This window comes from Lampetra planeri, chromosome 81, assembly GCF_965212315.1.
Source record: "Lampetra planeri chromosome 81, kcLamPlan1.2.h2, whole genome shotgun sequence".
In the NCBI taxonomy this organism is placed as follows: domain Eukaryota; kingdom Metazoa; phylum Chordata; class Hyperoartia; order Petromyzontiformes; family Petromyzontidae; genus Lampetra; species Lampetra planeri.
The window spans coordinates 292,474-318,789 of NC_136185.1; the positions used below are offsets into that span (position 1 = coordinate 292,474).

At 49.4% G+C, this 26,316-nt stretch overlaps 1 pseudogene; it reads right to left on the reverse strand.

Moving 5' to 3' along the window:
- Nucleotides 1–26,316, reverse strand: part of LOC144738281 (uncharacterized) — a 49,593-nt pseudogene that overhangs the window by 7,822 nt on the left and 15,455 nt on the right.

Here is a 26,316-nt window from a genome sequence, read left to right on the forward strand (position 1 = left end):
GTTTTTGCAAAACTTTACTCGTGGCAGGGGATTGGCAAAAAAACAGGGAGTGCCTCCTTCTGATAAACAAAAAACGAATGAAGGGGGCATGGGAGCGTGGCGTAAGGTGTGGAAAGCTGTAGGTCACAGGTATCAATCGAATTGGGTCAATGACACCAGCACACGAATGGTGGGGTCGTTTGGAATGATGTTGCATTGATGAAAGATTAAGTTCTCCGACGTTGCATTTCATGAACTTTACATTCAATTGTTATTTTTGGAATTTAAATCTGCATATCTAGCTATTAGCTTCTGTAATCTGGCTATTAAGCTTAATCCTGAATACGTATATTCATGTAACCGCATAATTTGCGTTAATTTGCTAATATTCACCCTGCAATATGCTGCAAACTGCTGCCAGTTCAAAGGCGTTACCAGGGAAATGCAGACTGAAGTATTTTTGTCATACACTTTTAATGATAATCGAAATGGCATCGCTTGTAAGCGTGTGTGTATTTACACTGCTGTGTAAGTACACTTGACTTTGACTCCTGTGTGTGTGTGCACGTGTTTGTTGTAAGCATTGTACAGTTAACGAACGCTCAGATAACTTTAAAAAAATCCGATTTTTATTCATCTGCAAAAAAAATGATTACGTTAATATTGCTGTGCATGCACACTCGCGTGTGTGTAGAGGTAGTGTAGTGGTTAGCGCACAGCTCAATTCTCGGTCACGTTAAATTCATGCTCACGGCCAACACCAGGGAATGTGGCCCTACAGTCGGTGGCAGACGCCATGTAAGGCGACAAGTGCCTTCAGTGTGTGCGAGTGTTCGGGAACGCGGAGGCTCAGGTGTGAATGTCGGGATGAAGGGGTCATCCTGCGGCGTATCGCGAGCGTATCGGGTGGTCCCAGAGACACGCAGGGTGGGTGATCTAAACTATTCAAAACAAACCAACCCCTCTTGAAATGCCTGAAGTTTTTTCTTCTTCTTGGTTCGTTCGGTAAAGTCACGTAGAAGGGAAGTAATAAAATAATAAAAATAAAGCATAATAAAACAATTCTCACGACGTTTCGGCCACAACGCAAGTATCCGTCCTCAGGTGGATAACCAGGTCTGTCGAGGCGACAACGTCTGAATGAAACAGCACACGTGCTTGGAGCATTTATATAAGCTGGGTTGGAAGGGGGGGAAAAGGGCGCCTTGACAAATGAATATGCATATCAAGAGGAATTTAGCATATTTATGGGAAATGAAGGTATGTGATTAGTACTACTTATGCCCGTGCATTATGCAGGATTAGCAGCATCAAAGGGAGGGGATATGGGAAATGCAGGTATGTGATTAGTACTACGTGGTAATGAATGCGGCACCACAACAGGGAACTACAGGGATGAGACTCCCCGCTCGTGGTGCTAAATTAATGAAAACAGCGCCACTGAGTGGACAGAGCCCCGCCCCTACAGCTCGTGCGTGTGACGTCATGAGTGTGACGTCATGAGTGTGATCAGCGGACAGCCACGATGCTGCCAGGTGAGGGTAAACTTGTGTGCTGGAGATGCTTCACCTGAAACTCGCCTCCACACGTGTTCGCTATGAACATTGTAGCAATAAGGGACGATTAGTCATCTTTAACGTCAGGTCTTTATTGTTCTGCAAGTAAATTAACCTTCTTGGTTCTTTCGGTAAAGTCACGAAGAGGGGAAATAATAAAATAAAACATAATACAATTATTTTATTATGTTTTATTTTCTTCTTCATCTTCTTTGTTCTTTCGGTAAAGTCACGTAGAAGGGAAATAATGAAATAATTTTATGAAGTAATTTAATTCTGTTTAATTTTTTTTCATTATTTAATAAAAAAATAAAAATAATAAAATAATGTTATAAAATGTTTTATTGTTTTATTTTTATTATTTTTTTATTTCCCTTCTTCAATGAGGGACGATTAGTCATCTTTAACATGTCAGGTCTTTATTGTTCTGCAAGTAAATTAAAGTTAAAACTCGTAGAGACACATGCGCACTCGTGTGTGAATGCACATCGCTGTATAGACAGTCGTGTTTATAAGCACACTTGTGTGTGTATGTCTACTCGTCCGTGTTTTTTAAAGGAAGGATATGGTTGAAATAACGTACGATCAGTCATCTTTAAAAACAATTCAGGTCTTTATTAATCTGCAAGAAAATTCACGTTAATGTTCGTATTTGAAATTTTTATTAATACGCATGCTCAAACAGGAAGGAACTGGGCAAATTATTTCCCAATTTCAACAGTTAAAACATATTCTTAAAATCTAACACGTGAACGTCGATTTCCCCATTGACGTCCTTTTCGACTGAAGCCATTCGTCCAGAAGTCCAAGCCATCAAACACAAGAACAACGAACGTGCAATCCACGCACACTATGAAACTAATTTTTTTGTTATTACACAATGATAGAATAGAAATAATAAAATAATAAAAATGAAACATAATAAAATATTATTATTTTATTATTTCCATTATATGTGACTTTACCGAAAGAACCAAGAAGATGCATCCCTGCAGTCACGAAAGCTTTAAATCGAAAATTAAAGAACATGTTTAAAATATTGAGCAAAGTTGTGATCACAGTATTTCTTCAACTTTAGCTAAACAAAACCACTTAACCACGAGAGTCAAATTAGAAATTGAACCACCACACAACCACTGCGCTTCACAACACATCAACAAGTAGTCCGATAGGACTACAAAGCACCACCTTACACGTGACGAAGTCTAGAATAAACTTTAACACGCAATTAGCTGTGAGAAGATGACATGGCACCTTCTACCATAAACACCACACATTTACCAGTCCCGATGATACAACCACCAGACGAAGCAACTCATCTATAGAAGTATAACAATGTTGTCATCCTGAAATAAGTGAACATTTCTGGAACTTAAAAGGAATACGTTCATCTGTACACATTATAGAGCATTCACAACATCACTCTATTTCGATTTAAAGCTTTCGTGACTGCAGGGATTAATCTTCTTGGTTCTTTCAGTAAAGTCATCCTGCGGCGTATCGCGAGCGTATCGGGTGGTCCCAGAGACACGCAGGGTGGGTGATCTAAACTATTCAAAACAAACCACACCCTCTTGAAATGCCTGAAGTTTTTTCTTCTTCTTGGTTCTTTCGGTAAAGTCACGTAGAAGGGAAGTAATAAAATAATAAAAATAAAGCATAATAAAACAATTCTCACGACGTTTCGGCCACAACGCAAGTAGCCGTCCTCAGGTGATAACCAGGTCTGTCGAGGCGACAGCGTCTTAATGAAACAGCAAACGTGCTTGGAGCATTTATATAAGCTGGGTTGGAAGGGGGGGGGGGAAAGGGCGCCTTGACAAATGAATATGCATATCAAGAGGAATTTAGCATATTTATGGGAAATCCAGGTATGTGATTAGTACTACTTATGCCCGTGCATTATGCAGGATTAGCAGCATCAAAGGGAGGGGCTATGGGAAATGCAGGTATGTGATTAGTACTACTTATGCCCGTGCATTATGCAGGATTAGCAGCATCAAAGGGAGGGGATATGGGAAATGCAGGTATGTGATTAGTACAACTCATGCCTGAAGTTTTGGCTGATAAAAAATAAAATCGTGGCGGCGATAAAGTGGAGCCTGGAAAAGTGGGCACGAACCAAAAGCGCTGCGTTTATATCCCCTCTCTAACCCCACAGTCTTGCCGAGCTGCTACTTACAGCTGGAAGCTTTCAGGAATTCAACAGTTAAAAAATCAATACGTTAACGTCAAATAATCATACTGTATATATATATATGAATCCATTGAAAGGGCAGATCCAGCAGTGGATAGTGTGATTTTAATACGACCACAATGTGATACTAGTAATTATAATGCAATTCAAATCCCGCAGCCCGCAGTTCTCATGTCTGTTTTCCATATCGATACATACTGCGGTAAATGTGAGCAATGTCCTAGAGGGAAGGCTCATAGCCATCACAGCGGCCAACGAGGTCTCCCGACTGTTGCGTGAAAACACGTGGAAAATATATAGACACATGAGTGCACACAGCACTGTACATACACAGCAGCGTAACAACACAGGGACTTTCTGCTATAGACTGAAATGTGATAATAGTTGCGTTACATTATAATAACCAACGCTTACAAACTATACCATCCAGATGGATATCCACGGCAATTGCAACCATTTTAATTGAGCGAATATAACAATTCACCTTCGTTGTCTAGACACACCCTCATCAACAAGTGTCCTTAAACATAGTTATAAAACCACGTCAACACGCTATGAAGCATGCACCTCTTAGTTAAAGTATATATCGATCAACATTTGTGATATCTGAGGCGTTATTTCACAGTTAAGGCCGATACATTGATAGACGTTTACAGGCCATTGTTAATGTGCAAACTAACAACATGCACATGATTATGCAAGGAGATGCCCATCCGTATTCAAAAGCATGCGAACAATTATGCAGTGAAATGCAAAATTCTACTTAGGCTTGAGCACAATGGCCACATGAGATTAGGTTTGTTAGATATGAGGAGAGTTACTTCCGAGAATAACAATTGCATGCAAGGAAGTTCATAAAGAAAATGTAAATTATTCTAGAGAAATTTCAAAAATGGGAAGAATAATCTCAACCAGTGTGCCGTAGCAAATGCAAACAAATGGAATGAAAAAAACTAAACTAATTTCTTCACTACACTCATTAAACATGGGGCAACCATTTAAAATATTATTAATGATTCCAATCGTTTGGAGTCGAAACAGAGGGAATTAGAATTGAATGCGTATTTTTTCAAAAGTATAACGTACTTCAGTGTTGTGGGGCATCTAAGATTTATATCGTCAGTTTAACCTGTGAAACTTTGAATAATCATCTGAATGGTTTAGCTTCATAATAAAGAAACGCAACAAAAACAATCATCACCTTTTAGTCTGTAACATACGACTTTCGGTGTGTATATACAGCAGTGTGTATGTGTTCAATATTTTGCACGTGTTTAAATTTTGAGACGAGTTTTTTTGGTAATTGCATTGACTATTGAGGGGTTACCTGCCCCTCGCACCCGTCCAAAGACCTCGTGGGCCGCTGTGGTGGCTACGAGCCTTCACTCCGGGACATTGCTCACATCCACCACAGCGTTACCATCCGACACCGTCAATGAAGGAAGGGGGTTGTTTTTTCAAAACTTTACTCGTGGCAGGGGATTGGCAAACAACAGGGAGTGCCTCCTTCTGAGAAACAAAAAAATTAACCCGTAAAAACAAAGTTTTTCACTATAAATCCATTATATGCGTGGCGTCTAGAGTCCTCTCGTCCTCTGGCTTGAGATGGCTGCCACATATGGGTCAGATGATTGCCTACCACCATTAAGCAATTGGTAATTAAATATAAAAAAAAATTCCCCTAAAAAGTGTAAAATTTTGGAAATATTTTGTTCAAGAAATACATTGTCACGCACAACGAGTTTGTGTGCAAAATGTCAGCTCGATTGGATCACGGGAAGTGGGTTAAAAAACGACTGAAAGATTTGCACGGTCGTAAGCGCGCAAGCAAGCAAGTGAACTTAATATAAAGGATTTAAAAACGAATGAAGGGGGCGTGGGAGCGTGGCGTAAGGTGTGGAAAGCTGAAAGTCACTTTCTTCTCAAGAAGCGCCTCATTCAAGTGAAGTTCTTCACTGATGAGAAGCATCATCGCGAGATGAAGTGTGCTGAGGAGAAGCGTCTGGAGGAGGAGGAGGAGGAGAAGTGTCTCGCCAACGTGAAACGCGTCGAGGAGGAGAAGCGCCTTGCGCAGGAGCAGCGCCTCGCCAGCATTGCTACCATCATCACCACCACCGCCGGCACCTCCACCACCACCCCTGCCGCCACCACCACCGCCGCTACCATCACCACGGCCGCCGACACCACCACCACCCCTGCCGCCACCACCACCGCCACCGCCACCACCGCCACCACCACCGCTGCCACCACCACCGCCACCACCACGGCCACCATCACCGCCGCCACCACCGCCACTGCCGCCACCACCATCACCGCCACCACCACCGCCACCACCATCACCGCCGCCACCATCACCGCAGTAACCACTGCCACCGCCACCACCACCATCACCGCCACCACCACCGCCACCACCATCACCGCCGCCACCATCACCGCAGTAACCACTGCCACCGCCACCACCACCACCGCTGCCACCACCACCATCACCACCACCGCATCCACCTCTGCCACTCCAGTGCAGGGCCCGATTGCTCCAAGCTTTGGAGAAGAGGACTTCCAAGCAGAGAAGATGGAGAAGAAGACAGAGGTGGAACAGGAAGAGGAGAAGGTGGAGGTGGTGGAGGACGAGGAGGTCGAGGAGGAACAGGAGGAGGAGAAGGTGGAGGTGGTGGAGGACGAGGAGGTTGAGGAGGAACAGGAGGAGGAGAAGGTGGAGGTGGTGGAGGACGAGGAGGTCGAGGAGGAACAGGAGGAGAAGGTGGAGGTGGTGGAGGAAGAGGAGGTCGAGGAGGAACAGGAGGAGGAGAAGGTGGAGGTGGTGGAGGACGAGGAGGTTGAGGAGGAACAGGAGGAGAAGGTGGAGGTGGTGGAGGAAGAGGAGGTCGAGGAGGAACAGGAGGAGGAGAAGGTGGAGGTGGTGGAGGACGAGGAGGTTGAGGAGGAACAGGAGGAGAGAACGGAGAACACAGAGAAGGGAGAAAAGATGGTGGTGGACGATGAAGAGGAAGAGATGGAGGACGAGACAAAGGAGGAGGTGGAGGAGGTGCAGGTGGTGGAGGTGATGATGCAGGCTCGTGAAGGACGCTACTGTGCAGTTGGAGGCAGTCGCCCTCCAACAACAACGGAGGGCGGAGGAGCGACGCTCACAACAACGAGCGGAGCGCCGGGTGGCTAAAGCACAGCAAGTTGGTACAGTAGGGGGCACAGGTGGTGCATCAGCCAGTCATCTCGGTCATCTCGGTCAGTCGACCCGTGGCACCTGCTGGGTCTGCCCCGTGACCTCCTGCCAGCGGGCGTTCGACACTTCACGTGGCCTCAAGGTGCACTTGGCCTGGCACAAGCGTCGTGGTGACGTCACCGCCACTTAGTGGCGAATGGCGGTTATTGTTGTTGTTGATGAAGGGAAAGAAGAGGAAGCGAGGGGGCCTTGCTCACGTGGCGAGAGCGATCACCTCACTCCCCCGCCGCGTGCTGCTTTGTGGTGGCATGTCCACCACACAGTAGGGGTGGTTGTTGTGGTCGTGGATCGCTGCCAACCATGACCACTATCACCAGTCTACCCACCCACCCCGTGACACATCCTAGGCACACACCCACACACCCCGTGATACACGTCACACACACACACCACATGGTTCCCCCCCGGAGAGACGGTGCCACTGGGACCACAGCTGTGGAAGGAATCTGAGCAGCAGATGCCAGGACTACAGTGGTGAACGACTGCTATCAAGACACCTCACACAACAAACACACACGGGACTAGCCAAAAAAAACTAGCCGGCCCCATCTTGGACTAATAGGTGCAAGTTAATACTGTTCTGAACCTGTTTAACAAACATATTTAAGGACACTCGTGTTGAGCATGGTGCTTTTAGCAAACGAGTGTGTTTTGTTATAATTTCTGTCATAAACTTTGAATAATCATCTGAATGGTTTAGCTTGAAAGCGTGGTTTATAATAACGTTACGCAAAAAAAAAAAACAATCGTCATCTTCTAGTCTGTAACATACGACCTTCGGTGTGTATATACACCAGTGTGTATGTGTTCAATATTTTGCACGTATTTAAAATTTTCGACGAGTTTTTTTGCTAATTGCATTGACTATTGAGGGGTTACCAGCCCCTCGCACCCGTCCAAAGACCTCGTTGGGCCACTGTGGTGGCTACGAGCCTTCCCTCCGGGACATTGCTCACATCCACCACAGCGTCACCGTCCGACACCGTCAATGAAGGAAGGGGGTTGTTTTGTCAAAACTTTACTCGTGGCAGGGGATTGATAAACAACAGGGAGTGCCTCCTTCTGATAAACAAAAAACGAATGAAGGGGGCGTGGGAGCGTGGCGTAAGGTGTGGAAAGCTGTAAGTCACAGGTATCAATCGAATTGGGTCAATGACACCAGCACACGAATGGTGGGGTCGTTTGGAATGATGTTGCATTTATGAAAGATTAAGTTCTCCGTCGTTGCATTTCATGAACTTTACATTCAATTGTTATTTTTGGAATTTACAATCTGAAATTCCAAGAAAACAGTCCTTGTATATATGCTGGTTGAGGGTGGGAGGATATTATTATTGTGAGGTTCGATGCGGCTGAAACACGCTGTTAGGAATGAGCCTTTGTTGTGTAGACTGGTTGAACTCGGAGGTTCCAAGAGTTTGCATATCAATAGGAATTTAGCATATTTATGGGAAATGCAGATATGGGATTAGTCATGACTTGTGGAATCTGGCTATTGAGCTTAATCCTGAATACGTATATTCATCTCACCGCATAATTCGCGTTAATTTGCTAATATTCATCTTCTTAGGTTTTTTTCGGTAAAGTCACGTAGAAAGTAAAATAAAATAAAAACAAAAATCACGACGTTTCGGAGGCAACACAAGTCTCCGTCATCAGGTGGAACCGTCACAGCCAGATTAGCTGTATCAAGTGAGGCAATGATTCAAGATGTAATCCCTTAAAAGCGAGTTGAGGGAGAGGGAGGGGGGAGCTCATCAGACTATGGTAGCCAATGAAAGGAACGTATCGGGAGGGAGGGGGGGCGAGGCCAAAAGGGTGGGCGACGGACGTGGAGGCGCTTGTGCGCAAGCGGCCAATTACTGCACACGCCAACACAATGGAGCGATTGTGCGCAAGCGGCCAGCCACTGCAACCGCCAACACAATGGGCAGAGAGGAGGAGGGGAGGTCTAATACACATGATAGACAAGGCCATGTGGCCACATGACATGGCCTCCCAGCATTGAACCACTTCTTGGACCACATCAATTCTAGACACCCATCCATTAGATTCACCATGGAAGTGGAGAAAGACGGTAAACTACCATTCTTGGATATTCTGTTTGAGAGGAGTCCTGACGGTTCCTTGGGACATTCTGTCTACAGAAAGGCCACCCATACAGATTCCTACTTGAAACCGGATTCCCACCACCACCCATCTCAAAAGAACTATCTCATCAAAACGCTATACCACAGAGCACATGGCATTTCTGACAAACACCACCTGACCGGTGAATTAAGACATGTACATCGGGCCCTCAGGATGAACGGATACTCTGACCGTACTATCCGCCAAGCTGTCTCTCCCACCACACAGAAACAGCCACATGAAACTCCGACCAAAACCATCACGTTACCATACATAGCTGGCGTGACCAAAAAGATCTCCAAAATTCTAAACAAACATAAGATCCAAGTCCGATTCAGTACAGTGCATAAAATCCGTGATCTGATTCCATCTGTGAAGGATGTCGTTCCTGACTTACAGTATCCTGGAGTCTACAAATTGAGTTGCATTTGTGGTGATTGCTACATTGGAGAAACGAAACGTCATGTTTCTGATCGTGTCCGCGAGCACAAGTCAGATCTGAAACACGGCAGAACTGATTCTTCTGCCGTGGCCGATCATTGCTACAACTCGGTGGGCTCTCATGAAATTGTCTTTTCCGAGACCAACGTTCTCTGCAAACCTCCCGGCTACCATCAAAGGTTTGTACACGAAGCCATACAAATATACAAACACAGACATAATTTCAACCGTGATGATGGGTACAAACTTAGTAATCATTGGAAAGATGTTATCAACCACGCAAAAAAGACTTAATCACAATTTTTTGGACCATCTTATCTGACAGGCACTATTTTACTTTACTTTACCGAGTGTTAACATCCCCAGTTGTTTTTTAGCAGTGCTCTCTTCATTGTTCAGCCAGCATTGGTATAAACATGGGCATTTTCGTTATTTTGTCTATCATGTGTATTAGAGCTTCCCTCCCCCTCTCTGTCCATTGTGTTGGCGTGTGCGGCAGTTGGCCGCTTGCGCATAATCGCTCCATTGTGTTGGCGTGTGCAGTAATTAGCCGCTTGCGCACAATCGCTTGCACGCCGTCGCCCACCCTTTTGGCCTCGCCCCCCCTCCCTCCCGATACGTTCCATTCATTGGCTACCATAGTCTGATGAGCTCCCCCCTCCCTCTCCTCCCCCCCTCAACTCGCTTTTAAGGGATTACATCTTGAATCATTGCCTCACTTGATGCAACTAATCTGGCTGTGACGGTCCCACCTGATGACGGAGACTTGTGTTGCCTCCGAAACGTCGTGAATTTTGATTTTATTTTATTTTCATTTATTTTGATGTTTTACCTACGTGACTTTACCGAAAAAACCTAAGAAGAAGTTTACCCTCACCTGGCAGCATCGTGGCTGTCCGCTGATCACACTCATGACGTCACACTCATGACGTCACACGCACGAGCTGTAGGGGCGGGGCTCTGTCCGCTCAGTGGCGCTGTTTTCATTAATTTAGCACAACGAGCGGGGAGTCTCATCCCTGTAGTTCCCTGTTGTGGTGCCGCATTCATCACCACGTTGCCACTCAATTCTTTGTACGCAACACACACCCACACACGAGTGGACATAGCAGTGTATATGCATAGACGAATGTGCATACACACCGCTTTGTACATACAAACCGCTACACTACCGCTCCCCAAGTGTACTTACACAGCAGTGTAAATACACACACGCTTACAAGCGATACCATTTCGATTACCATTTAAAGTGTATGACAGCAATCGTAATAAAATTTCGTGGATTAAATTAAACAAGTCACCTTGATTGTTCTGACGCGGTCATATCAACACAAGTACTTTCTAAAACAAAGTCAGCACGGTATAAACTTGCACCTCAAAGTCCAAATCACAATTTTAATACTTCAGTTTGCATTTCCATTGGTAACGCCTTTGAACTGGCAGCCGTTTGCAGCACATTGCAGGGTGAATATTAGCAAACTAACCCGAATTATGCGGTGACATGAACATATGTATTCAAGATTAAGCTCAATAGCCAGATTACAGAAGCTAATTGCTAGATATGCAGATTGTAAATTAAAAAAATAACAATTGAATGTAAAGTTCGTAAAATGCAAAGTCGAGAACGTCATCTTTCATCAATGCAACATCATTCCAAACGACCCCACCATTCGTGTGCTGGTGTCATTGACCCAATTCGATTTATACCTGTGACCTACAGCTTTCCACACCTTACGCCACGCTCCCATGCCCCCTTCATTCGTTTTTTGTTTATCAGAAGAAGAGCCCCCTGTTGTTTGGCATTCCCCTGCCACGAGTAAAGTTCCGTAAAAATAATCCGCTACCTCATCGGCGGTGCCGGACGGTAACGCTGTGGTGGATGTGAACAATGTCCTGGAGGGAAGGCTCGTAGCCACCACAGAGGCCCACGAGGTCTCTGGACGTGTGCGAGGCGCTGGTAATCTCTACATATTCAATAAAATTACCATAAAAAACACGTCCAAAATATTAAACACATACACTCGAGTTTAAGACGTCGGATTTCGGGACTAACATCATCCATAATAGAGGTTCTGGGGTTATATAGCCGAAGTATATGAATTTGTCGTTAAAATTATACATTAGATCAATGCATAAATATGTAATGTAGTAACTCGGCGGGAGACGACTTCACGGGTAACACACTCTTTATTTTATCAAACTCGTTCAGAGGTGACTAACACCTACTTTGTATCTCGGGTGACAAACACCCACTTAGTATCTCGGGTGACAAACACCCACTTAGCTACTTGGCGACTAACGCCCACTGAGCTACTCGGATGACCAACATCCACTTAGTATCTCGGGTGACAAACACCCACTTAGCTACTCGGCGACTAACGCCACTGAGCTACTCGGATGACCAACATCCACTTAGCTACTCGGCGACTAACGCCACTGAGCTACTCGGATGACCAACATCCACTGAGCTACTCGGCGACTAACGCCACTGAGCTACTCGGGACACTCCCTGCCCGGGGTATCCGTCTCGACTGTGGGTCCCCAGCCCGACCCACGGGGGCGTCGGACCCCGGGTCCCACAGCCTCGCCTCCGAGCCACACAGGGCCCCGGTCCCCACAAGGACGGCGGGACTAGGGGTCTCGGGGCACTAGGTCTTCAGCTCCGTCTTCGGGTCTTCAACTGGGTAACTCTCCCCGAGTGCTCTCGCGCGTCCCCCTTTATACCCCACCTGCGGACGTCGCTGCGAGCACCCACTTATTCGACCAATCGCTGGGCGCTGGCTACGATCCTGTTTTCCCACATCTCATCGTGCCTCACCACCCACGCCGCGCCGCCCCGTCATCTGTCACTCCCGGCGCGCGCGTCCACACCACGCCCACAACGCGTGCCCAACCCCGCACCCCGCGCCGCCCCGTGATCCATCACTGTCACAGTCGGCGCACGTCAATACCACCACTACACATATGTAATGCGAGCGTAAATGGCCAGGCCGGATGTGACGATCCTCGAGGGAGGAGTCAGGGTCACGTGGGAGACGGAGGAGTCAGGGTCACGTGGGCGAGGGGTTATAGGAAGGAGACCGGAAGACATCGCTTGCAGTCGAGGGAGTGAAGAGCGTAGACCACGTTGGGTGGCCGCCGTGCCTCAGCCTGGTGGCTGAGGGGCTCATCGGACGGCGCCAGCCAGCGGGGTGAGGAGAGAACAGAGTGTGCGGGGCGCACAGGGCGTGCAGGGGTTGCACGGAGCAGCCGAGTAGCTGCAGAACTAGCGGAGGCTAGCACAGGGGGTGCGAGGTTGCACCAGCTGCAGAGTAGCTGCAGAGCTAGCGGAGGACTAGCACAGGGGGTGCGAGGTTGCACGGAGCAGCAGAGTAGCTGCAGAGCTAGCGGAGGACTAGCAGGGCGTGCGAGGTTGCATCAGCAGCAGAGTAGCTGCAGAGCGGAGCAGCAGGGGAGCTGCAGAGTGCGCGGGGCGCAAGGAGAGACGACGCTGGACCGAGGAGGAGGCCAGCGGGGTGAGCGGAAGACGAACACAAATAAAGGACCGACGGAGATCGACATCGTGTGACGGAGTCCTTTATTACATTGGTGTCAGTGGACTTTTTCAACGCAAAATAACATCGAGGAAGAGGGCCGAGAACTTGGAAAAGCGTAACCCACTTGTTACGTCTTCCGACGACGAAGAAACGGCCGCCGGCGCATGTCCTCCAGCGGCCACGCGGCGGTCCAACTTGAATCGCTGCGGCCCGTTCTGCTGGATTTTTATCTTTATACGTGACTTTACCGAAAGAACCAAAGAATAATTCCTTGCATTCAATTGTTATTCTCGCATGTAACGCTCCTCATATCTAACAGACCTAATCTCATGTGGCCATTGTGCTTAAGCCTAAGTAGTAATGTGCATTTCACTGCATCATTGTTCGCTTCCGTTTGAATACGGATGGGCATTTCCTTGCATAATTATGTGCATGTTGTTAGTTTGCACATTTACAATGGCCTGTAAACTGTGATCAAGTTATCGGCCTTAACTGTGAAATACGGTCTAAGATGCTGATCGAGATAAACTTTAAGAGGTGCATGCATCATAGCGTGTTGACGTTGTTTTATGAATATGTTTAAGAACACTTGTTGACGAGGGTGTGTCTAGACAACGAAGGTGAATTGTTATATTCGCTCAATTAAAATGGTTGCAATTGCCGTGGATACCCATCTGGATGGTATAGTTTGTAAGCGTTGTTTATTATAATGTAACGCAACTATTATCACATTTCAGTCTATAGCAGAAAGTCCTGTGTGTTGTTACGCTGCTGTGTATGTGAAGTATTGGAAAATGACGGCAGGAAACTCCTTGACGGGAACACACTTCTTTTATTGAATCTTGACTTGTAACGATACAACGCGTGGCCTCTCTTCTTCACAATGCGGTCACCATACAACGGTACAACTCGTGACCTCTTCTCTCCGCCCTACGCTTCTCTTGACTCTCGTAGATTCTGTGCTGCTGGCTCTCTGTGCCTCGTGTAGACTCCGCGCCTCGGCTACACTCTTCTCTCGTCGCGTGTAGACTTTACACCTCTGCTACACTCTTTACTCGTCTCGTGTAGACTTTACATCTCTCTCTGGCTACACCGTATGCATACTCGGCTCGTGTAGACCTTTCTCTCTCTCTGGCTACACCGTATGCATACTCGGCTCGTGTAGACCTTTCTCTCTCTCTGGCTACACACTATACATCGCTCAGCTCGTGTAGACCTTTCTCTCTCTCTGGCTACACACTATACATTACTCAGCTCGTGTAGACCGTTCTCTCTCTCTGGCTACACACTTATACCTTACTCTCCTCTACTCTCCATTACTCTCCTCTCCGGGCTCTATCTCTGCACCTTCGTCTTCATTCTTAGATGGTTCCACTTCTGCCCTCTACTCCTCTGTGCATCACCTTATATATCTCTTCCTCCCGGGAGACGGAGCGGATGCGGACCTCAACGTCGGCACCGCTCCTCAGTTACCCAATCACCACGCGCTATCTCTACGATCCGTTTTCCCCCCAGCGCGTTTCCACTCCCCGACCAATCACACCGCGCTGCCCCCCGATCACTCCCTCTCAGCGCATCACCGGCACACAGCCAATCAGCAGCACTACCCCCACCCGCGCACTGACGCCTGCTCCTCCCCGTCAGCGCGCGTCACCACACACACACCCGTACATACGCGCTGGCACACAACGTATACACCCAGCGCGTATCACCACTACATCACCCCCTCCCACATAGCTCGCAGCCGGCCCGGCTGCTAACAACAACCAACCGCAACGATAAGACGACAACCAACCAAAAAAAACCCTGTAACCCCCCAGTGTGCCCCGTAACATAACAACAACAACAACTATGTACAGATTGACAATGAACACGAAAAGCCAACAATAACACAATACAAACAAATTCCAAAAAACGAACGCGCCCCACGTCCCTGCGACTACACGCAGTGACGAGGCGCTCCAACTGCCCCGACTCCTCACGAGGCAGGTCACGCAAAGTAGCACGACCTGGCGCGAGTCCGTCTGGCTGGTCCGTCGTATGGGACGGGACACTGACGACCGTCCGGCGGTTCCGGCTGCTCCAGACGGCGCGGAACGGGCCTGAAAGGGCCGGCCCCGCCGCGGAGATCCGGCCGCCGGTGATCGGCAGCTGTCAGTTCCGAGACACCTGGGAGCAGATCAGGCGAAAATACGTGTGGATCAGGCAGAGACATTTCCCCCTCTGGGTCGCCGGTCACGTCACACGCCCGGCCATCACGACACAAGGGGAGGGCATATGGAGGCGAGAACGGTTTCAGTCGGGAGGGGTGAACGTACCAACGGCGCTTTCCCCACTTTATCTGAACGCACTGGGGCCGTGCAACGCGCACGACCTCCACGGGTCCCCTCCACGGTCTCAACAATTTAGGCGACGTAGCCAAGGGTGCCTGAGGGCAATGCAGCCAGGCCCTGTCACCTGGTTTCCATTCGTGCATGGACACCTTCCGCGCCCGCAACCGTTCATTAGCAATTTGGCGAGCCCGCGAATTAAGCCGTGCGGCCTCCCTCGCCTCTGTCAGCTTGTGAATATTAAACTTAATATGTTCTGCCAATTTAGAATTAGTTCGTGGAGCGGACAGGCCAAGTTGCGTTTCCATTGGCGGGTCAGCTTCCCGACCGTACATCAAATAGAATGGGGAAAACCCCGTAGCTGCATGGGGGGCCATTCTATATGCGGCAAGGACTCCCGGGACCTGCAGGTCCCAATCTACATGTGCCTCACACACCTGCTGGCACAGCATGGAAGTCAAAGTTTTGTGGAGTCTCTCCACCATCCCGTCTGTCTGCGGGTGGTACGGGGAGGTACGCACCTTCTTGGTACCCAACAGATCGCACACCTCTTGCAACAATTTACCCGAAATTTTTTTACCTTGGTCGGTCAGCAGGCGTTCGGGAGCCCCCTTGTCCAGGACATAGCCCTGGACGAAGGCGTCCGTCACAGCCGCTGCCGACTGGTTAGCGAGAGGCCACGCCATAGGCCATCGGGTAAAGTATTCGACCCCCACTAACAAATATTTATTCCCTCTCAGCGTGACTGGGAAGGGCCCCAAAATATCGAGTGCAACGAGCTCGTTGGTACGCGAGACCTGAATAGATTGCAGCGGTGGATTAGCTGCCACGGGCGGTGGTTTACGCCTGGCGCACTCAAAGCACCCCTTCAGAATATTTACCACATCACTTCCCATTCCCGGCCAGTAATAGTCACGCTGAAGCAGGGCAAGCGTCTTGTTAACTCCCAAGTGCAAGAGGCGTTCGTGTGCCGCCAAGACAACCCTCCCCCTCACAGCGGAAGGCACCACGAGTGCGTTCCGCCGGGACAAACTGTCCCATCTCAATAACATGCCCTGCTCAAGTACATAGGAGCCGGTACGCTCCTGGTCCCCCTCGGGACCCCCAACCTTGCGGCGCAATGCTAGCAGTGAGCTGTCCGCCATCTGGAGACGGCCCCATTCGCTGAGCGACAACGAGAGCAGCGAGTCCCGACCCTGAGAGGCAGTGGAATCATCCACGATCGGTGCGCCCGCTGTCGCAGCCAGTGCCCCCATCTCCCCCGCAAGCGTCGGTTTACAGCGCGCCGATCCCGACAAACACACGCATTCATCACAAGGCAACAACCGCGACAAGCAATCGGCATTTGTGTGTCGCAACCCCTTACGGTACGTAGTCGTAAACTGATAGTCCTGGAGGACTTCCAACCAACGCGACAACTGGCCCGAGGGTTGGGCGACCCTCAATGAATACTGTAGCGCCGCGTGGTCCGTTCGGACCGTAAAGTGACGACCATAGAGATATGGCCTAAACTGCTGCACAAAAAAGACAATGGCAAGCAGCTCGCGACGGGTGACGCAGTAGCGCTGCTCCGCCGGAGACAACACCCTACTACCGTAGGCGACAACTCTTTCGACACCCCCAACGACTTGGGATAGCACCCCCCCAATGCCCGTGTTGCTAGCATCCGTGTCCAGCAAAAAGGGCCTCGCAAAATCGGGATAACACAAGGGTGGGGCACCCACCAAGGCGTCCCGGAGGGAGCGAAACGCGGCCTCCTCCTCCGGTCCCCATTTGAACTTCACTCCCTTCGCCGTTAGAGCGTGCAAGGGTTTTGCAATAGTGGCGAAGTGCTCAACGAACCGCCGATAATAAGAAGCAAACCCGATGAAACTACGCACGTCGGAAACGGACGTAGGTGTCGGCCACGAACCGACACAATCCGTCTTCGCGGGATCGGTAGAGATCCCCGAAGAATCGACAATGTGACCCAAGTATCTAACCGACTTCCGAAGGAGGTGACATTTGGCCGGTTTAAATTTCAGCTTAGCCGATCACATTCGCAAGAACACCCCTCTCAATCGCTGGAGGTGTTCTTCAAACGTTTTACTGAAAACAATGACATCGTCCATATAAATCAAGCATGTATCCCACTGTAAGCCCGACAAAACCAACTCCATAAGTCGCTGAAACGTCGCTGGAGAGGAGTGAAGTCCCATGGGTAACCGGTTAAACTGGAACAGCCCCCCTGGAGTCCGAAATGCTGTCTTAGGTTTCGACTCTTCGTCGAGCGGCAACTGCCAAAACCCCGATAACAAATCAAGAGTCTAAAAATATCGCGCACCAGACAATGCATCGAGGGACTCATCCATCCTGGGGAGCGGATACGCGTCAGCCACAGAGATCTTATTCAGGCGACGGAAATCAACGCAGAATCGCAGGGACCCGTCCTGCTTCTTAACCAGCACAATAGGCGCTCCCCACGGGCTAGAGGAGGGCGAAATAATATCGGCTTCTAGCATTTCGTTAACAGCCGACTGAACGTGTTCCTTCTCCACGGGACTCAGTCGGAAGGGATTTAGCTTGACCGGCGCCGCATCGCCCGTTTCAATGTGGTGGTGCAACAAATCCGTGCACCCAATGTCATACTTATGTTTACTGAACACATCAGAGAATTCTATGAGCAACTCGCGCAGCGCACCCAACTGCGCCGCCGACAAATCGTCCGAGGCGGCGCATAGCGAATGGACCCACTCAAGGTCTTCCCTTGGCTCAACGTTCCGCACGGGGCTCGAGCCCACCTGCGCAACCAACCCATCATCCACAGGGACCCGCGCCGCGTGAGCCAGCACGGTGCCCTGCGGAATGACAGCTGGCCGCGACCCCGCGTTCAAAACCATCACAAACGGATCCCTGTCAGCCCGCACCAAAGTGTGGGCCACCGATAAATCAAGACCCCCGACAGCCTTGTTAGAAAGACCCAAAAGCATACTTTGTTCCGAAGCCTCCCTCACCCATGGTTTCCGCAACCAGAGGGGAATCAACATCTGTGAACCCGGGGGCACTTGCACGGTCTGTGTCGCCACCGCTTGTATCGTAGCGCACGCCGTCCGAATGTCAGTAGGGCTCGTCAAAAATGAAATCCGGCGACCCGATGGCAGTTCAATGCATCGTTGATCGATAAGAATTTTAATAGGCATTTTAGCCAAAAAATCAGTGCCCAAAAGACACGGAACTGCCAAAGAAGACGAAACGAAAACGGGTCCCGACAATTTGATATCTCCAATGCAAATGGACGCCCTAACCTGACCGATAATGCCCAACGATCCCCCATTTGCGGCGTAAAATGGCACATCCACTGGAAGCAGCGGACGACATTGGACCGGAGGAATATTATAAATGAGGTCCGATATAATAGTTGCCGATGCCCCCGTGTCCACTAACACCCTAATCTCGACCCCATCAATAGATCCCGTAACAACGGACGAACCCGCCGAAGCAGCCACAATTCTATGCCCCAATTCCGCCCATTCAATGTCTCCCTGGTCCCGGCCGAACCCCCCTCGCCGAACCGAATCCCCGAACCTTAACCGGCCCTCCTCCGCCGCAACGCGGCGTCCCATGTGTGCCGAATAAACAGGCCGAGCGTGTGAGGTGCCGCGACTTGCCGGGGATTGTAGAGATGACTTGGGCTCTCGGTCGTCGTCCAGCCGAGCTCCCATGGCGCGCTGACGCGGAGCGCGGCACCCGGACGCCACGTGGCCCCGGAGGCCGCAGTTATAGCACGTGACGAGGGTCGGAGTAGATCTTGGTTGCTCCGACTTTCGGCCCGATCGCAGAGGCGACCGGGCCCCCGGCCTCCAGTCCCCTGGTCGTCCCGTGGCGAACGCCTCCTCTCGTGGGCTGACGACTTGGGGTTCGGTGATCACCGAACCCGGGGCTGCGACGACAGCAGCGTTGCAACCAACGCCTTGTTTCCGTTGTAGGGCCTCGTGCGCTTGAATACTCGTGGCGACTCTCAAAGAAGAAATATCAATCTCGTCAGCTGTGTTGATAGGGACCCCCAGGTCCTGCGCCAACTTAAGCAGCTGCTCCAAAACCATCGCGTCTTGACCCTCCTCGTCCATCTGAGGGAACGCAGCATCAGCAAGAGCCAGCAACGCCGTGCGATAGGCCAGCGCGGTCTCCGTGGCCGCTTTCCGTCTTGCGTAGAAATGATGGCGGCACGCCGAGGGAGGTCCGTAGACCCTGGCCAACAAACCCAGCGCATCCTTCAGCGTGGAGCGGTCCGACTTCCGTGCAGACCTGAAGGCCGCGAGCGCATCGTCGTCCAGCATGGCGGGCAACGCCCGCAGCGCCGTAGCATCGGACCACGCTGACATCTCTTGATGCGCCAAAAACCTTCGCTGAAATTGGCCCCAGTCTCCGCCTTCCGCCTTGAAGGCTGACAACGTGGGCAGACGCTGCTGAAAAATGAAGTCATCCGCCTCGTGGTTCCTCTCCGCCTCTCCGTCGGTGTGTAAGATGGCGGCTCCAGCGGCAGACGTAAAATGGCGGACCCCCTCGCGCGCTGATGATGTCGATGCGCGCGCTTGGGAACCCACCACCACGTGGCGCTCGCCGTTCCCGCCAAAAGTAGGCCCAGGCGCAATGGCGGGAAACCCCCATTCGTTTTGGAGGGAATCTGCGGGGCGACCTTGTAAAATGTCCCCCACCGTCCCCGCTCCTCCCGACGAGCTGATCTCCGCCAAGATGGACGCGGCGGCGAGCAGCAGCTCCGCCAGTCGGGAGTGCGCCTCACGAAGCACGGCGTCGGTCCCCGGTCGCTCGGCCGGCGCCGTCGATGGATCCTGTAGCGTGGGCAAGTCCTCCTCCTCACCCCCCGCCACCAGCGGCCCCGAGTCGTCCAGGTTTTCCTCGCGGTCAATCCCGTGGGTCCTACGGGTCTTCCTTGTCTCCATGCTTGGAAGCCCGTTTCACTTCTGACGCCAGATGAAGTATTGGAAAATGACGGCAGGAAACTCCTTGACGGGAACACACTTCTTTTATTAAATCTTGACTTGTAACGGTACAACGCGTGGCCTCTCTTCTTCACAATGCGGTCACCATACAACGGTACAACTCGTGACCTCTTCTCTCCGCCCTACGCTTCTCTCAACTCTTGTAGATTCTGTGCTGCTGCTGCTGGCTCTCTGTGCCTCGTGTAGACTCCGCGCCTCGGCTACCCTCTTCTCTCGTCTCGTGTAGACTCCGCGCCTCTGCTACACTCTTCACTCGTCTCGTGTAGACCTTACGCCTCTGCTACACTCTTCACTCGTCTCGTGTAGACTTTACATCTCTCTCTGGCTACACCGTATGCATACTCGGCTCGTGTAGACCTTTCTCTCTCTCTGGCTACACCATATGCATACTCGGCTCGTGTAGACCTTTCTCTCTCTCTGGCTACACACTATACATTACTCAGCTCGTGTAGACCTTTCTCTCTCTCTGGCTACACACTATACATTACTCAGCTCGTGTAGACCTTTCTCTCTCTCTGGCTACACACTATACATTACTCATCTCGTGTAGACCGTTCTCTCTCTCTGGCTACACACTTATACATTACTCTCCATTACTCTCCTCTCCGGGCTCTATCTCTGCACCTTCGTCTTCATTCTTAGATGGTTCCACTTCTGCCCTCTACTCCTCTGTGCATCACCTTATATATCTCTTCCTCCCGGGAGACGGAGCGGATGCGGACCTCAACGTCGGCACCGCTCCTCAGTTACCCAATCACCACGCGCTATCTCTACGATCCGTTTCCGCCCAGCGCGTGTTTCCACTCCCCGACCAATCACACCGCGCTGCCACCCGATCACTCCCTCTCAGCGCGTCACCGGCATACAGCCAATCAGCAGCACTACCCCCACCCGCGCACTGACGCCTGCTCCTCCCCGTCAGCGCGCGTCACCACACACACACCCGTACATACGCGCTGGCACACAACGTATACACCCAGCGCGTATCACCACTACACATGTGACAACAACAACAACAAAATATCCTGCTCTTGCCGACCAGCAATCCTCCCTTGAGGACCAGCACAGACATCGCACGTACACAGCATGTACCCACGGTCACTCTCTCCAAAGCCCCCAGTCGCACACCCTCGCGTGGAGAGAGCCACGCTCCCCAGCAGTAACGTTTAACTCGCCCTAACCCTCACCGTGGTCGTCAAACCACAGCAACATCCACTGACCATACTCTCGGCTAGTGCAATTTCGGGGATGAGCAACAACTCAGCCATGCTCCTCCCTTACTATCCCATCAGCGATGGACACACACCAGCCTCTTATAGTCTGACGCTTTATAGCCAAGGGAAGATCAATCCTTCGGCAAGGCCAGACACCAACGACCCCCCCCCCACGGGGTAATGTTCTCTTATAGAGACAATAACGCCCTAACCCAAATCCCGTGAGCCCCCGGCACACCAGGTTCAGTCTGCCACCGCACAACTGAACCACGACTCCCCGTGCCATATGAGCACACGGCCCAATAGTTTGAGAAATACCACGGAGCATCTCGCCTCCGGGCTGTCAGGTCAGCCATCAGCCATAGGCCGATGTGACCACAACTCGTGCATGACCCACTTAACAATGGCAGGCATATACAGATGGAATATTTGCCCCACCGAGGTTTTTCCCGCGCGCTCAAAATGGCGGCCCCCTTCGCCAAGCGCGTTCTCGCAATATCTCGCGCGCACTCAAAATGGCGGCCCCTTGCGCAAAGCGCATCGTCGCTATACCCCGCGTGCGCGCAAAATGGCGGCCCAACGTGCGAACACGTGGCCAGTTTTCCCCGTGCGTGCACCCCAGCTGCCCTTTGCTGGGGGTCACAAGACGCATCCCCCCGTCACGTTGTAACAACCCCACCAATGATAGACGCACAGCCCCAGCTTGCTGCGCACAGCAGTCATATCGGGGAAATTTTAACCAATATTTTACCAAAACACATTGCTTACACACACCAACTCGCAAAGCAACCCCTGGCCGCATGCAATCAACAGAATCAGCGGCGCCACTTGGCGGCAATTTACGGCCCCATCACCCTTAACAGCAGTCACCAACAACAGCATCATCGCGCACTCGCATCCTCTCTCTCAACAAGCGCAATTACCTATGAACACACACGCAATGTCGTGTGCATAAACACGCATACGACCAAATTTTTGGGTCCCCCCCGAATTTTACCAATTTCTGAACAGGTACGCACACTTAATAACAATCCCGAACCCAATGGTCAACTAATGCACCGCACTCCGTATCCGTACAGAACAGTGTAACAGCACATGCAGTCAGCATATCGCGATCACAAGCGCACATTTAAGCACAATAGCAAGCAGATCTGCAGGAAACCAACACACCATTAACCCTGTCGTACATTGCAGCAACAACAAAAATATTCTCTCTTTTGCAATCAACCACATCACACATGGCACCTTGCAGCAACAACACACCAAAAAAAATTATTCTTTTTCAATTAAGTACGTCGCACACGGCAACCCACGAGATGGTACCGCGCGGGATACACGACCCAGCCGAGTTAATAATTAACTTCGCCATCAAGATAACAACTCCACGCCGCAACGCACACACACTATTTAACACTGAGCAAACAAGCAGATAGCGCGTCCATCGTCAACACACACACACACACAGCCCGAACCGCGCTCCGCACGCTCCAGACATGACAACAATCGCCCCCCGGCACACGCTAGATGGGTTGGAGGGGGAAGAGCGCCTTGACAAATGAATATGCATATCAAGAGGAATTTAGCATATTTATGGGAAATGCAGGTATGTGATTAGTACTACTTGTGCCCGTGCATTATGCAGAATTAGCAGCATCAAAGGGAGGGGATATGGGAAATGCAGGTATGTGATTAGTACTACTTGTGCCCGTGCATTATGCAGAATTAGCAGCATCAAAGGGAGGGGATAGGGGTAGTATTAATAAAGGGAAGGCGTGTTAATAGTATGTAGCTGCAGTAACTAAACAACCACGTAAAAAACTAAAGTATAAACTTCATAGTATCATCAATACTAAATATACTCTCCAATAAGCTGAGCTACTAACAGTAAGTAATACATTACAATTCTACGTAGTAAAAATATAATATGCTTCCAGCTAAACTTTTTTCCCTTACATCACACAGGTCTACCCCGTACTATATGCTGCCATAGACAAACCCAACATTAAATTATATACTGTATTACTATACACCACCTTATACCTTAAAATAATACATAGTCTAATATTACACTATGTATTATTCTATCCACCCTACTGTATACAATTACGATACTATATATTGCCTTATACATTGTATTAAACATTACAATTTTATACTATTTATTATTATACAATCTGCTATACACTATACCATTGACCGTCGAGTGAAAGATACTAAGAGGAAGCAAAATGAAACACCACCACGCTTGGAGCGTATATTTTAGCTGGGTTGGATGGGGGAAAGGGCGCCTTGAGAAAATAATTTGCATATCAAAGGGAATTTAGCATATTTATGGAAAATGTAGGTATGTGATTAGTACTACCTGTGAAATGCGTAGGAGGTGGGCGGGGGGTTTCAAAGTCATATTATGCCCGTGCATTATGCAGGATTAGCAGCATCAAAGGGAGGGGATAGGGGTAGCATTAATAAAGGGAAGGAATGTTAATAGTATGTAGCTGCAGTAACTAAACAACCGACGTTGCATTTCATTAACTTTACATTCAATTGTTGTTTTTGGAAATTACAATCTGCATATCTAGCAACAGAGCTTCTCTATCTTCTTGGTTCTTTCGGTAAAGTCACGTAGAAGGGAAATAATAAAATAAACATAATAAAATAATTCTCACGACGTTTCGGAGGCAACACAAGCTTCCGTCTTCAGGTGGAACCGTCACAGCACGATTGCTGTATCAAGTAAGATAAATTCCAAGAAAACAGTCCTTGTATATATATACTGGTTGAGGGTGGGAGGATATTATTGTTGTGAGGTTTGGTGCGGCTGAAACACGCTGTTAGGAATGAGCCTCTGTTGTGTAGACTGGTTGAACTCGGAGGTTCCAAGAGTTTCCATATCAAGAGGAATTTATCAAATTTATGGGAAATGCAGTAATGGGATAAGTCATGAGTTGTGGAATCTGGCTATTGAGCTTAATCCTGAATACGTATATTCATCTCACCGCATAATTCGCGTTAATTTGCTAATATTCACCCTGCAATGTGCTGCAAACTGCTACCAGTTCAAAGGTGTTACCAGGGAAATGCAGTATTAATATTGTGATTTGGACTTTGAGGTGCAACTTTATACCGTGCTGACTTTATTCACAACATCACTCCAGCTCGGTGTACTGGAAATCACTGAAAAAATATATCTTAGAGACGCGAATATACACAATGCAACAGTTAACAGATGTACTCAATTCGCTTGAGTCTCCAGTCACTCCACTACATCCAGCCATCTCTCAGGATCCAACTTCATGTGGTCGAAAGTTGAATTGTCGTCAGCGCTAATTACATCCACTACATTCAGCCATCTCTCAGGATCCACCTGCAAAGGTTAGAAAGATGCATTTTTTTCAGAACTCATTGCAGCACTTTAAATTCTACATTTTGATTTCAATTCCCTGTCTTTGCGGATCTTCTGGTGCTTGTTTCGGGGTGATGACCGTGAACATGTCCTCTCCCTCGTAGAGAAATTAAATGGCTTCTCGCCCGTGTGTGTTTTCTTGTGACTGTGAAGATTTTATTTCCGTGAAAATGCCTTCCCGCACACAGCGCAATTGAATGGCTTCTCGCCTGTGTGTGTTAAGATTTGATTTCTCCGCAAATGCCTTCCCACAAACAGAGCATCTGAATGGCTTCTCGCCCCTGTGTGTTTTCTGGTGTCTGTTAAGATGTTGTTAATGTGAAAATGCCTTCCCACACACAGAGCACTTGAATGGCTTCTCACCCGAGTGTATTTTCTGATGACTGTGAAGATATGATTTCTCTGAAAATGCCTTCCCACACACAGAGCACTTGAATGGCTTCTCACCCGAGGGTGTTTTCTGGTGCCTGTGAAGAGCTGACTGCCATGCAAATGCCTTCCCACACACCGAGCAATTGAATGGCTTCTCGCCCGTGTGTATTTTCTGGTGATTGCGTAGAATAGTTTTCCGTGAAAATGCCTTCCCACACACAGAGCACTTGAATGGCTTCTCTCCCGAGTGTGTTTTCTGGTGCCTGTGAAGAGCTGACTGCCATGCAAATGCCTTCCCACACACCGAGCAATTGAATGGCTTCTCGTTCGTGTGTGTTTTCTGGTGTCTGTTAAGAGTTGATTTCTCCGCAAATGCCTTCCCACAAACAGCGCACTTGAACGGCTTCTCGCCCGAGTGTGTTTTCTGGTGAGTGTGAAGATTTGATTTCAGTGAAAATGCCTTCCCACACACAAAGCATTTGAATGGCTTCTCGCCCGAGTGTGCATTCTGGTGCCTGTGAAGATTTGATTTCCATGAAAATCCTTTCCCACACAAAGAGCATTTGAACGGCTTCTGGCCCGTGTGTGCGTGGCGATGTGGAGAGAGTATCTGCTCCATGTGACTGATTCTTCAGAGCAGAGTAACAGTCGCGGGTGTTGTTGAGAGTTAAAGGCACCCTCTCAGCTGCGTGGATGTCTGTCTCAAATCGCCAAAAAGCAAACTCTCACTAACGTCTAACCGACACACAGGAACGTCTCGTAAGTCGGGCTACACGCGACACTTACTTGTTGATGCACGGCGTGTCGATGTCCCTGTAACCCGTCTGAAGAGATCGCCTCGAACTCTCCCAGTCGCCAGGCAATCGGGCTCGCCAGGCTGGGTCTCGCAGGAGAAGGGTAATCTGCAGAGCGAGGAGTTA